At 41.6% G+C, this 14,755-nt stretch overlaps 1 long non-coding RNA gene across 1 annotated transcript in view; it reads right to left on the bottom strand.

The window, feature by feature from the left end:
- LOC308590049 overlaps nucleotides 1-8,243 on the bottom strand; it is a 35,067-nt gene extending 26,824 nt beyond the window's left edge. Inside the window, exon 1 of the long non-coding RNA XR_014009634.1 lies at nucleotides 8,147-8,243. This is a non-coding gene — a long non-coding RNA (uncharacterized lncRNA). The remainder of the gene's footprint in view (nucleotides 1-8,146) is intronic.
- Between the last annotated feature and the right edge of the window lie 6,512 nt (nucleotides 8,244-14,755).

The raw sequence follows: 14,755 nt of genomic DNA, 5'->3' as shown, positions 1-14,755 counted from the left end.
AAAACAACAGTGTAACTTTCATGTTTCACCAAACTTTCTCAGGCTGGGTGCTAAAGAAAAAGATGGTGTGGGTCAGTGGAGCGGCAACTGGGAAAGAGAATATTAAAGGTGCTGTTTGTAAAGGGAATGGTAGAGACATGTCTGTAATGTGCCCAGGCTTAAGATGGTGATTCAGGAAGCTCTTTACAGAGCAATTATGTTCCTTTGTGTCAAGTGTAGAAGATCTCAGGTGGCATCAAAGTGTACAGGAACAGCAAAGCAGTGATTGTTTTCCTTTTGAAAATAAAGAAGCACCCAGTTTCTCAGATCTACAGCTTTGCTAGTAGAAGTGGCATTGATAGAGAGCACTCCATCTTTCAAGCAATTTCCTAAAATGTACTAGCCCTCTTACTGTCTTGCACACCTATCTGTGTAAATTATTTGTGGTCCAGATCCAACCAGTGTTATTCTCCAATGATAATCTCCCATGTTCTTGGAAAGAAAAAGTTTGCATAGTATATTTCCAACGGTTTCTTAACCAATGAATGAGAAATAGTAGTTGCTGAGGTCTTCCACTAGGGAGTACCATTGCACTTCTGAATGAGAAAGGCAAGTTGGCAAATGCTTCCAAGGAATGTATGTACCAGAGTGCTTTTGGATTTTTCTGTTCTGTAAAATATCACCATCACCAACATCTTTGATAGCTAGAAATAAATTTGTCTTTACTTTGTTTACTCTTCCTGCCAGTGCCTAGTGGTTCATCTTAAAGTAAAAATAAACCACTGAAATGTCAAATTTCAGAGGGCTTGTTTGTTTTAAAGCAACTAGCATAATCATAACTGTCCATAACAATGAGTTAATCTGAAAATTATTGTAATCACTGCAAAAAAAGCAATGTAGAGTCATCACTCATCACTTTACCACAGTATCAAATTACTGCTGGTATTTTTGTTTTAGGGTTGTTGTAAGGAAGAAAAGGGCAGCAGGAGAACCGTGTATCTCATCCACCATAGGCTCCTTGGAAGAAAAAAGTAGCATATAAATATATATATAAAATAAAATAATTATCTGGACTTAGGTTGTAGGGTATTTCAGAGTCATGGAGCAAAAAGGAAGGTTGGGGTTAAGATAATTGGTTCTGTAAGAATTCTGAGGATGCCACCTTTCTTTAAAACAAAGTTTCTAGACCTATTGGTGATGGAAAAATGTGCATGTTAAATATGACAGAAAGGGCTGCAACTCAGTTGTAAAGCACAAACTTTACATGTAGAAGGTTCTAAGTTCAGCTTCCAGTGTTCCAGTTCCACATAGGGCAGGAAAGACTTCTGTCTAAAACCCTGGTGAACTGCTGCCAGTCAGTGTAGACAATATTGTGCTAGATGGACCAATGATCAGATTTGCTGCTATGCAGCTTCCTATGTCTATGACAGTTATGCATACCAGAAATCAAATAAAAACAAAATCCCTATGAAGTTTAATGAATAATTGTTCAGATTTATTGAAATTTCAGATCTCCTAATTTCTTATCCTGACTTCAGCTAGTTTAACAGTACAAAGGGCAGAATCCTACTGCTTTTGCCAGTGAAACAAGACATTGCTATAGTTCACATGCCTTTGTGTAAAAATCTTGTCCGATCCTCAACATAGCTCAGTTAAGTGCACAAGTCGTCTAAGAATGGAAATATTTCAGCACTTCTATGGTGATCAGTCTCTTCCTGTCCTCTTTTTACTGATATACACTTCAAAAATGTGACACCCTTTCACAACCAGTCATTCTTTCTTAGGAAGCTATAAAAGTACATTGGAAGCTGCAGATAAAAACTGGCCCCAAGATCCACTCTGCTTAAGTGCTCGGCCTGGGAGCACAACCACCACAAGAATCATGCAATGTTAACATGTCTGCCCACGCTGCATCAGTGTGCAGCCAGTCACACTGGCGGCATCGGGTGGCACAGAGTCACTCTGTTGGAAATAGCCACCAGCAGCAGACATCCTATGAGGGCACTGGGCCAGGTAGGATGTCATTCCAGGTAGCACAATCACAGCACCACACATTTCTTTTTAACGAAGGTACTGGGCTTTTGAAAGAGCTTATTTTGGCTCAGAAAAGGGTGGCTGTTTCCACTTCTGCATACTTATCCAGAGGATCAGGATAACAGCTTGATAAGGTAATTCATTGTATTGACTGGAGGTAGAGTTTTTTATTGTTTCATGCCACCCCAATCCCTGAGCAGTATGAGATTTCAGGGGTTCCACGTGCTCACCCAAGGTTCATACTTCTTTTGAACAAGGCACAGAGGAGAATGTGGTGTCTTCATGATATATGGTTTATTTACACACACATATAACCTGAGCCTACGATGGATGTGTTCGTAGCATCAACATCCCAAAAAGGTATTGATCTCCCATAGCCACTTTGCTCTCAAACATTGCTCTGAGTCTTTCTCTAGCCCACCTTGCCATCTCTCACATAGTCCCTTTGCTTCATTTATCTTAACTGCCCATCACCCAGGCTATCACCTCAACACAAGAAGTAAGCCTTTCTTATATTTTAACACTCGCTGGAAAATAAAAGCAAAATAAAAGAAATTACTAGGATAACATAACACCCCCGCATTAATGCTTTTTTGTTTTAAATGACTCACGTTACCAAGAGCTTAGAGGCAAGCAGTTATGACAGAATGTTTCTTTCAGAAGAAAAACAAGACTGAAATTGTATTTCCTTGTCTTCAATTTAAACTTTAAACTATGAATTAATGCTGCAAAGGTAGATAACATTATTATGTTATCCTTTAGTGGCTAGGGAATTGCCAAGTGCTTTAGTTCTTTGTCTCAGAAGAAATGAGACATGTTAAATTAACGAGACAATGACTTTCTTTCTGTGAGGTATAAAAATCAAAGTCTATTTTGCTTTACAGTGTAAATTAGTTTCACACAGATGTCATACCCCAGAAGAACAGCTTTATCAGAACTGCCTCAACTTGCTTTGCCCTACTCATGTTCTGAATATGTGTTGGGACATGGCCAGAAATGAGAAATGCAGTGCATGAACACAGACAACCACATCAAGGGGTTAGCTTACTATAAAGAGCTTAAGGGCACTTGATAAGCTAGTGGTCCAAACTAAAGCACACCAAAAGAAATCCCATGTGAGTTATCTATTGCAGGACAATAGCATTTAAGTGACTTCAGGGTGCTGGTGCTGGTGCTTGGAATGTCACCCTGTTTGGAATGTCACCCGGTTAAAATATTGTCGACACCAGGGGTAGCCAATGTAGTGTCCTTCAGATATTGTTGAACTCCAGCTCCCATCAGCCTTAGTTATTCTGGACAATGATAAGGTACAATGGGAGTTTCAGTCCAATAACATTTGGATAGCAACATATTAGCTACTTTCAGTCTACATTCTATGCAATTATGGACTATTTGTAAAGAAATGGAGCCATTTTTAAAGTGAACAAGCTATTAAGGTCCAGCAGAACATGTAATATATGGTCAAAATGCACCAGAACAGTGGTTCCCAATTAGCTAATTACTGAGGACTCCCTATTTTTCAAATCCAAGCCACAGACCCCCTACTTTGATCTCTATGGTAGTTAAACAATAACTATAGTAAACTACAGTCTTCATAAAAGTTTTCAATGGAGTGCATAGCACTTGCAATAAAAATAAGAAGCTACAGACAACAACTGATTGAACAGAATTTGATCTGAAGCACAGCTTCTTTTTAATTATTTCCCCCCTCAGTCAGTCACTATCATTCTGCCACTGAGGCTCATGGCTTCATTATAAATATTTTGAAGACACTGCTAATATATATATATATTAAACCCTGCAAATACCGTGTATAGATGCCTCACCAACATCTTGATTAAAGAAAATGGGGGACTTTAGCCAGGAAAAGCCTAATGTATTGATTTCCGGCAGATTATTAGCATGCATGCAAATTGGTCTGTAGAATAGGACTTGCACCAGACTTTCAGCCTAAATGTTGAATCTGAAGAATGATGTTGACGACGATGATGATAATGATTTATTATTTGTGCCCCGCTCGTCTGACTGGGTTGCCCCAGCCACTCTGATCTCCCTGTAGTATTGTAAGCAAACTGACAAACAACTCTCAGCGAGCAGATACTTATACTATGCCTGTGAGGGGACTCTATATTTGAGAAGTTTTAATTAAAATGCTGAAGGGGACTCTTGTTCCAACAAATTTCTATCTTCTTGGCTAAATATGAAACAAATATTTAGAATAGGAAGCATATACACAGGGGTGGGTGGAAGCCAGAAGTAAATTATCTACTTTAAAGAAGTATTTCAGAACAGGTGCTGATGTATTTTGAAGCAGGCATTTGCTCATTTCAACAGCCTTCTACAATGGAAGATCAGATTATATGGAACAGCCAGCATTGGCTTTTGTACTCAGCTCCTGTTGTTCTGTTGCACAATAGCTGCTGGGTTTGTTTTCTTGTTCTATGCATGTCTCTAATCCTTTGAGTTATGCTAGCAGCTGGGCAAGTTCAGAGAACAGTGAACAGGCACACACATGGCTTGGATGCCAGGACTCGCCAACTCATCCTTCATGTCTCTCTTCTCCTCCACCCCCATCCTTTCTCCAGGTTCTCCAGCCAAAGATTAGTGTAGAGAGTTAGACCCAATGTGAGCTAGAAGCTTAGAGCAGAGTTAGGAGTGATGCCATGGAGAAGGCAGGCAGCAAGTTGCAAAGCCAGAGAAGCAGAACACAATGTTTGATGTCTGTTTGAATCCAAGGCTGCAGATATGGGAGAAACAAGACCCCTTTGGGTTGTTAATGCTGTGAGCCCCTCCACTGTAGGCTTCAGGTTGTATATATATGTGTGTATAAATAACCATATATCATAAAGACACCACAGTCTCCACTGTGCTTCATTTCCAAAATAAAACACACACCCTGGGTGAGCTCCTGGAATCCCTGGAATCTTGTACCGCTCTGAGATTAGGGTGGCATGCAATAGCGTTTTAGACCATTGCTAGGAATGTTTATGTTTAATTTATGCCTGTAGAATTAATGTTCTCCACATCGAGTGTGTATTACATGGCCTAAATATTTTTAAATTCACTAAGCAGGTACTTAAATTCTGTCCTCCTCTGAGGTTCTATCCTGATATGAAAACAAAACAAAGCTGTTTGACATGCTCCCTATGTTTTCCTGTGAACAATTAACTGTATTTAAGGATTTAAAAGCTTTGTGCCAGTTTTGTTTGGCAGTCACGACAAATGTCTTTTGCATTTTTAGCACTTATCTAAAAGCAGGAACACATCCTGCCTTGAAGCTTTTATTCATGGCTCCAAAGTCATTTGGAGCCTGTAGATATTTTTCCTAACACATTTTCCTAATATGGTTGGCACTATGTGGGTGCTAATCTGGAGTAGTTAAGAGGCTCAGTTTCATCTCCCATACAATGCACTAGAGGTATACTTAAGGATGATAATGTCATTTGGCTAAAGCATCCATTCAGGATATGGTCTGGATTACTCAGGGGCAACTATTCCAAATAATGCATGGTGATGATTTGCAGTTGATCCGGCTGCTAACATAAAGGCATAGTTAATTAATGAAACCACACAGCCTTTGTAGGCAGATGGGGAAAAACATAAGCAGTAAACTATCTCTCTTTTAGTCTGCTCATTAGATATTAAGAGTCCATTAACCATGTAATGTACTCATTTAAATTTTGGTTAAGGCCTTCAAGAGATTTGAATTACTCTGTTTAAAAGCCACAGAAACTAAAACCAACATACACAGAGAGAGTGATCTGCCTAGAGAAGAATAAAAACTCTTAGCTTGCCAGTTCCTCACCTGTCCCCCAATTACAGAGTAGGACAATGTACACACCATACACTACCTGAAGTCACTACCTGAAGAATTATTGGAAGCAGAGTTTGCTCAGGGGGCTGGGAGTTGTAGCTCTGTGCAAAGCAAACTAGAGTACTCTCCCCCTTTGTGGGGGAGGGAAGAAGAGATGCCCTTTAAATGTATGTGGTGTGTATGCAGAATATAGACACCTGGCCAATATGTGGCTGTCAGCCTATGTCTTTGAGGACCAAGTCTACTTCTATGTCCACTAAATCCACTAGCTCACACTAACTCATGTTAGGTCAAAGTCACCTTTAAATACACAAATAACTTTGCTCACCTTGACAGGATCAAGAGACACACAAATGCTTGGCCTCTCAGACATTTCCCCTTGTTATCTTAGCATTAAAACAGAAAATAAGGCTAGCTGCAGTGAGGGAAATGTACTTAGCATCTAGGATCCTCTGTGTAAATGCTTCAAGTATTTCTCATTTCAACATAGTATTTTATTTTACTGTAAAAATCGTTGTAAAATCAATCCAGAGGGAGTGTTTTCTGATGATACATATCATATGAAATGTTGGAAATACGTATTACCAAGTGCATGGTCGATTTCAGTCATCAGACATATCAGTCCTGCGGCCTATAAAAAGCCATGGCAGTATATGCCACGTTTAGCTGAGAGAAACACATGTTTTCTGCAATGAACTAAATGGAATGTAAAGGCTGTTTTTGATTGTGTTTACTTAATTAAGATTAAAAAGACGCACTGCTGTATGTTCAAGCTGAGCCTTAGTCTGTGGGAAATGTCAGGCAGCATTAGGCTCATTGTCGACACTGGCCTAATTTCTGTTGATGTTAATTAAAAAGTTTTAGTTCGTCAAGTCAAGGAGAAATAGTGGTTGATGGCCCTGAAATTAATTTAGAAAGTGGCAACTTGCTTTGTCAATCCACCTCATGTACTTGAAAATAACTCAGCAGGTTGGAGGAAATAATCCTTCAGTTCAGATGCTTCCTGACTTCATTTAACACAACACCATGCCTGGCCTTCTTCAAAACCCTGCCAGTGCAATTCTATACATGTCTGCTCCGAGGTAATCCCCACTGTGTTCAATGGACTTACTTCCAGACTAGGATGTAGATTTGTAGCCTGGCAGCATAATCCTCTGCATATTTTACCCAGAGGTAAGTGGTACTGTGGGAAAACAAAGCAGGATGAATTTTCACTAAACAAGTCCTCTGAAAGCAACATGAAACTATGAAACCAGGGAAATCCTGGCTGTGAGTCCTGGAGGATCTGCTTCTTGCCTGGCAGACCTTTCCCCCCTGGTCTAGGAGGGCTGGGCCATGACTGACTCCAGCTACAAAAGCTGAAGCTGCTGAACAGAATCTTGGACTGTGGGGTTAACTTGTGTGGATTATTTTTCTGAAGGAGAAGAGATGTGCCTGGGAAGAGAGGAGCTAGGGAGAGGAAGAGGACAGTTGCAGTGGTTCAGGGAAGGAGGAAGTATGGTGTGGAAGGTGAGACAGGCCGGGTAAGGGGTACACAGCACTGACAGTGACTCTGCTGTGCGCCCATTCCTCCTCCAGCCTGGGAAATTGTTGTCCTATCAGCCAGCTGTTGGGTCTGCACATGCTGCTGCTGCTGAATGCCAGGTCACCTCTGAACAAGACCTCCCTCATACATGATCAGATTGTGGATGAGGTGGCTGATCTGACCTGCATCACTGAGACCTGGGTGGGTGAGCAAGGTGGAGTTTTTCTCACCCAATGGTGCTCACCTGAGTATTCAGTGCAGAATCAGGGCAGACATGAGGGTCTGGGAGGGGGAGTTAGGTAAAGGTAAAGGGACCCTTGACCATTAGGCCCAGTCGTGACTGACTCTGGGGTTGCGGCACTCATCTTGCTTTATTGGCCGAGGGAGCCGGCGTACAGCTTCCGAGTCATGTGGCCAGTATGACTAAGCCGCTTCTGGCGAACCAGAGCAGCGCATGGAAACACAGTTTACCTTCCCGCCAGAGCGGTACCTATTTATCTACTTGCACTTTGACATGCTTTCAAACTGCTAGGTTGGCAGCAGCAGGGACCGAGCAATGGGAGCTCACCCCGTCACGGGGATTCGAACCGCCGACCTTCTGATCGGCAAGCCCATGGCTCTGTGGTTTGACCCACAGCGCCACCGGCGTCCCGGGAGGGGGAGTTACCGTGGTCTATATAAATTCTCTCTCCCCCCCAGTTGGGAGGGGGGTCTAGAGTGTGTACTGGTCCATCAGGACAGATTAGGGATTCTGCTGGTTTACCACCCGCCTTGATGGTTAGCAGTCTCCTTACCTGAGCTGACAGAGCTGGTTTCAGAGGCAGTGTTGAGGACTCCCAGCCTGCTTATTTTGGGGAACTGCAACATCCCTGCCAAGGAGACTGGCTGTGGGGTGGCTCAGCACTTTATGGTTGCCATGAAGACCCAACATGTCACCATCCCAACACATGCAGCACACCACACTCTGGACCTTGTTTTTTCAACTTGGTAGGAAGAAGGTGATCTGAAAGTGGACTTGCAAACTCCACCCATTTGGATTTTTTTATAGGGGAAAAAAATCACAACATGAAACTTTATGAAAGAGGCATTTCTATGAGATGCTGACTTTCATTAATGTTTCAGCTCATTTCTCCCTGTAATTCACTTCTGGGATGTGCGAACAAATATTTTTGTACTGAGTCCAGGATTTATTATCTTAGAATAGTTGATTATGTAAGCACCCACCCTTCTATTGCCTCACAGCAAGCTCCGAGGCTCATGCCATAAGATGCTTGTTAATCAAACAGAAGTATGTTATATTTCTGTAGCTTTGCAGTTTAGATTGCCAACCCAGCGCCAAGTTCAGCAAGTGCTAAGCCAGTCTCACTGTCACGCTGAATGCTAATTAAACCGAGTTGTATCATGCTTTTCTCTTTTGCTTGCCATCTGTTTACTCTGATCATTTTCCCCTCAGAAAAATCAGCTTTCCTTTCCTACTTTCATTTGCATGATCAAAATGCAGCATGCTTAATTATGAATTATAACTGTGCACATTTGAAAACTAAATCAAGGGAAAGTAACTCCAAAAAGTGTTTCCTTTGAGGAGAACTGAAGATTTGGTGTTCATTTCCTTCGGATTTTGATTAGTTTAAGACGTGATGTAACGTGCGTGTTCATCTCACCCAATGATGTTAATTTTTTATTGTCACACAGTAAGCAAAAGGTAGCTGTGCTGACCAGAAACAAAATGGATTAATGAGAAGAAGGCTGACTTGGGGTTAAAGTCACAAGGTCTGCAACTCATGGATTATGCAGTGGTTTTCAACCAGTGTGCCGTGGCACCCACCCTGGGGTGCCTTGAATGATGGTCAGGGATGCCACGGAAAACACTGGTCTCTGTCCCTCTTTCCTTCCCTCCCTTCTCTGATACCCTCTTGCGTCTCTGCCTCCCAAAGGCCTGCACAGCTGTTTGTTGCAGCAGCCCTGGCTAAAAGCTCCGCAGGTGAATGATGCCTCTGGATCTGGCCAGGGGGTGCTTCCCGGGCCCCTGTGGGGCAGTGTGAGGAGGCACCTCTCTTTGGGGCAGGGGGGCAGCTCAGAGACTAGGGGCAGCAGCTGTGGCTGCCCAGAGGACTCCCAAGGAGAGGGGAGAGGAGAGGAAGCTGAGGGAACACTCCACAAGGGACCGTGTTCGAAAAGAGGTGAGAGGCTGCCAGCTCTGCAGGCAAGGGCTGACCCAACTAGGCTCCTGAGCCCCACTGGGGTGCCACAGAACAAATGTAGTTGGTCAAGGGAGCCGTGGAGTCAAAAAGATTGAAAACCTCTGGATTATGGTACAAGCTAGCCGATTTAATAGGTTAGGCTCCTATAAGTCTCCAAGGCTTCAGCGTTTAGCTGAAATTTTTCTCCACCCCAAACCTGTCTGCCTTCTTTGCTTTACACCCAGCCCAACAAAGAGTTCTGAAGAGCTCTAAAGTTTGCTCACTATTTTTGTTATTTTTGTGGGCCTAACAGATGTCCTGTCACACTATAGATTATTGATATAGATTATACACATTTTTGTACACATTATTTGGCTGGAGATCTGTATCCCCAAATTAGATGAACTATGCATTTTGAAGGAGCATTGTGTTTCAAGTTTGCATATTGTTTCAATGAGAATTAAGTTGGTTCACATTAAAATGTAGACCAAGCCGAATTCTTCCCCACCCCTACAATGCATAATGCCTGAGAGCAATGCTATTTTTCGAGATAAAGAGCTGCTTGAACTCACCATGAACCCCTCCCTCTTTCTCATAGAATAAAAATGAAACTCTCCATGTGAGGAGATCAAGCTTTTGTAGTCTTTTTCACAGCCAGTGGTTTCTTTGTTTCATCAGTTGTTTGGTTGTTGAGAGGTTATATTTTTTAAAAATAAAAATTTTAAAAAACTTGGGTGTTATTTAGAACTACTGCCCCACAAAGTCACCTTTGAAATCTAAGTACCATTTTCCTTGTTGTTTTTGAAATTCAGGCAACCAAGGGTTGCCTCACAGCCAGCAGTGTAGCCTATGCTGCATTTAGAAATGGGCAGATGCTTAACTTTTAAAAGTCATTATTTTCTAGCAGAATACTGGAATGTAAATTCTTGGCTTTGCAACTAAAATAACGGAAAACCAGTTGTGGCAATAAGTAAATATATATATAAATCCCATTATCACCACAGCAGACGGGAAGAACTTGAGGAATGTATTCACTGTGTTAGGCTGCTTTAAAAAAGAAAAGAAAAGGTGAGAGTTTCAGAAATCCCTCTGTCAGGAGGTAATGAAGAGGACCCAGTGGGTTGGCTTTTAAAGAGGATTAGGCAAATTCATGGGATGCAGGTGGCGCTGTGGGTTAAACCACAGAGCCTAGGACTTGCCAGTCAGAAGGTTGGCAGTTTGAATCCCTGCGACAGGGTGAGCTCCCGTTGCTCGGTCCCAGCTCCTGCCAACCTAGCAGTTCGAAAGCACGTCAAAGTGCAAGTAGATAAATAGGCGGGAAGGTAAACGGCATTTCCGTGCACTGCTCTGGTTCACCAGAAGTGGCTTAGTCATGCTGGCCACATGATCCGGAAGCTGTACGCCGGCTCCCTCGGCCAGTAAAGCGAGATGAGCGCCGCAACCCCAGAGTCAGTCACGACTGGACCTAATGGTCAGGGCTCCCTTTACCTTTACCTAGGCAAATTCATGGAATATTAAGCTATCAATGGCTATTAGCCATGATGACTAGGTTGTATCTTCACTGTTAGAGGCAGTATCTCTCTGAACAGCCATTGCTGAGAACTGCAGGTGGCCAAGTGCAGTTGCACATGGTTCCTGCTTCCCACAGGCATTTGGCTGGTAACTTGAGAACCAGATGCTGGACTAAATGGGCCACTGGCTTGATCCCGCAGGCTTTTCTTAGGTTCTTAGTATTTAACAATGACTCATGTATGTATTTGTACAGTACACATACAAAACTGAAGGATGTATATAGCAATGAAAACTAGTCAATGTGTTCATGTAAGCCACCCCTTCCTCCAGTTTGGCATGGCTCTAGATACGTTACAAAATACTTTATCATGCACTTTACAATATTTCAATGAATAGCTAGCATTGAAATCCTCTTCAACTGTTGCTTTTTATGCTGACCTCTAGCGGACAAAATGAGTAATAAATGGAATAGAAACAAAACCAGAAGATTACAGATTAACTGTGTTCATATATGAATCAATACATAGCACCATTTTTTGAGCAGAAGACTGCAAGTCCTTGCAGGGGACCTAGTCCAGTTTGAGATATGGCCATTTGTTATGAGAGAGGGCTACTTTTTAATCACACTGAACCTGTTTATAGTGAAGTGTATATAACTGATCTACACCAGCAGGTATTTAAAAAGCTATGAAACATTTGCTGCCAGCTGGTTTATTGTGGCATAACTGAGATGAATTACTGTCCCTTATGGAGGATAAGCAGAGCTGACAACCTAACTAAATATAATGGGTATGCAAAACACACCCTCATTTTTTTTGAGCATTAAAAATATAGGATCATTCAAATGTAATGCCAAACCATGGGTTGTTGGTATGAAAATGAATCCTAAGAAGCCTTAGTGCTTTGTGTTCATGTCACAAATGATAGTGTGCCCTTTTTTTGGTAATTCAGTATACTATGGTTTGCTATAAACGGTGTTTGAAAGTTTCCAACTACCATAAAGTTTCTAATTACTATACATGATGGCAGAATGAAGGTGGAAGAAAACAGTACATTCATAAAACAAACAAACTAAAAAAATCCTTCCAGTAGCACCTTATAGACCAACCAAGTTTGTTACTGGTATGAACTTTCGTGTGCAAGCACACTTCTTCTTAAAACTAGACTGTGTGTGGTATCCAAAAAAGGAGTTCATTTATCACAAGGACTTCTGGCTGCACAACAGAACTCCTCCCTCTCTTCTTCTTCTTCCACACCCCCTAACACTATGTCTTTCCCCAGCCTTCTATAGCAGATTTGGAGATGGCAAGGGGGCAGGTGGGGAGATGAGAGGAAGGGTAAGTTCAGTTGCAAAACAAAAATCCTTGCACTAGCAGAACTACTTTGTTAGATACCACCCTAGGGTTTACAGTCTTATAATAGTGAATGCAAGGAACAACCAAATGAGAAATGGCATTTAGGTCACTGGGCTTTGCATACACCCAAAAATCCTTAAAGAATTAAAATGTTTGGATGACGATGACAACAACTCCTCACTTAAATCAAGCTCTTTTTTTGGATGATTAGAAGGCAGTTAACAAGCAATCATTTTTTGAAAAGGTATCCAGGATGGAGGCAAATATTACAGGCCAGCTAGCCTAACACCTCTTCTGTCTAAACTGATAGGCAGCATTGTTAAAGTACAATGATTAGAAGAGCAAGCTTTGCTAAGGAAGACACCACACAAATCATTTATACCCCGCCTCTTAGCCATGGGCCAAAGGTTCCCCACACTGGCATAGTGGGTGAGGTTCCCATGTTTCCTACTTTGCATGTCATCTTGTTTTAAAGACATGCAGACATAAAAGTGGTGCTAGCAGTTTGTATACTTGAAAAAAAAGTATCTGAATTGACCCCAGAAGGCCCAACTAACAAGGTCAACCAGACTACCAAATGTGGTAGCGACTTTAATATCTGTATATGTAATGTGCTCTGAAACAAGTACAGTGGTACCTCAGGTTAAGTACTTAATTCGTTCCGGAGGTCCGTTCTTAACCTGAAACTGTTCCTTACCTGAAGCACCACTTTAGCTAATGGGGCCTCCTGCTGCTGCTGCGCCACTGCTGCATGATTTCTGTTCTCATCCTGAAGCAAAGTTTTTAACCTGAGGTACTATTTCTGGGTTAGCGGAGTCTGTAACCTGAAGCGTATGTAACCCGAAGTACCACTGTATTAAATAGCTTTTATGCTCAATGGATAATTAAGTACTGTATTTTCTCAGTGGGATAGCAATCTGTACGTCAGAGCCACCCTGTGCACAAATCCTGAACTTGTGGATTAGCTTTCTTGAACCTGGCTTTAATTTCAAATCTTTTTTTTTAAGGGATAGTCTACATGCAAGTGCATGAGACTCTTGCTTTTTTGCATTTCAAATTGAAATGGTGCAACAATTTGTGCTTGTCCACAAGAGGGTAGCAAGATTACATAGCTGCTAATTTATGAAGATTTCAAGAATATGCTTGTTATTAGTGGTGCTTTTTTTAGGGCCCGTTGTTTTTTAAACAGGAACTCTGATCTAAATATTGGTTTTTATGTGTCATGAATCAGATTCTGTAGTGTAAAAGCCATTTAAAAAGATGTAGGTCACAGATTTAATTGGAGACATCCTATTTTCATTAGAAAAAGATTGTGTTTTTGGCACCATGTGTCTTACAAACTGGGTTTAAATTTATGAAAACTTTTTACAGGAGAAAGAGATGTGTGATTTGGGTCTCCACAGAAACATGATGGGAGTGTCAACACCATGTATTACAAATAGAGTGGAGGTGAGGAATCGGGTGAGGTACTTGCCTGCTCCTCCACCATGGCAGATGTTATGTCCAGGTAGAATATATGGCATGCTCTCCAATATTCACAGCCCACTGACCAGCAGAACTAAGAGATGTGATCTGATCCTTGATGATTCCTCTATCCCCCCACAAGTGTCCCATCTACTCCAATCTGCTTGAGGGTTGGAGGATCCTCTGGAGCATATGGGGTACATGTGAGCCATGGGTTAGAAAGAGCACCTAAAACTCCCTCTTTCCCAGGTAAGAGTCACCACTGAACACCATGCATGAACTGGGTCAGAAAACCATAATGAAGTATGAATATATTGGAGTTATGTTATGATAACTTTAAAACAAGATGAAAGTGGAGTAAAAACTAAGCACTTCTATAAACTTGGAGTTAAGAGGATGTTTTTTTTGACAATTAATAATAAATGATTCCCAAATGTCAAGTTACTTAGATGTGACTCAGCAGAAACTGTAGCTATCAGGAACTCAAAAATCTGTGGCATGAAGCCACTGAATGAAGCTGACAGACTTGTGGAAGAGACAAAAACACAATTAGTAGAGAAACATGTTGATTTTTACCCCATCTTAGTAAAGAAAAATACTTTAGATTCATCATATCCCATTTACAACAGTTAGACAAACATCTATTTAAATCCAAGTTTGTGAACTGGGCTGCTTGACTGGAAACCTGATTTCACATGTCAGCTTCTGGTAGAATCAGGACCACATCACCTTCTCAAGGTAGAATGGGAAAAATATCTATGTGAATCAGGTTCTGGTTTTTCCTGAAAATATAGCAGATTGTTCAATGCCAATAACAAACGTTTGAGAACACTGACTCTCCCCGCATTGCCCTCAAATAAGCACATTAAAAGGTACCAGCTGGTTCACAATG

The sequence above is a fragment of the Podarcis bocagei genome (assembly GCF_964188305.1).
Source record: "Podarcis bocagei genome assembly, chromosome: 6".
Classification (NCBI taxonomy): Eukaryota; Metazoa; Chordata; class Lepidosauria; order Squamata; family Lacertidae; genus Podarcis; species Podarcis bocagei.
The sequence above is the reverse complement of the archived record's forward strand: the minus strand, read 5'-3'. Positions and strand labels throughout refer to the sequence as shown.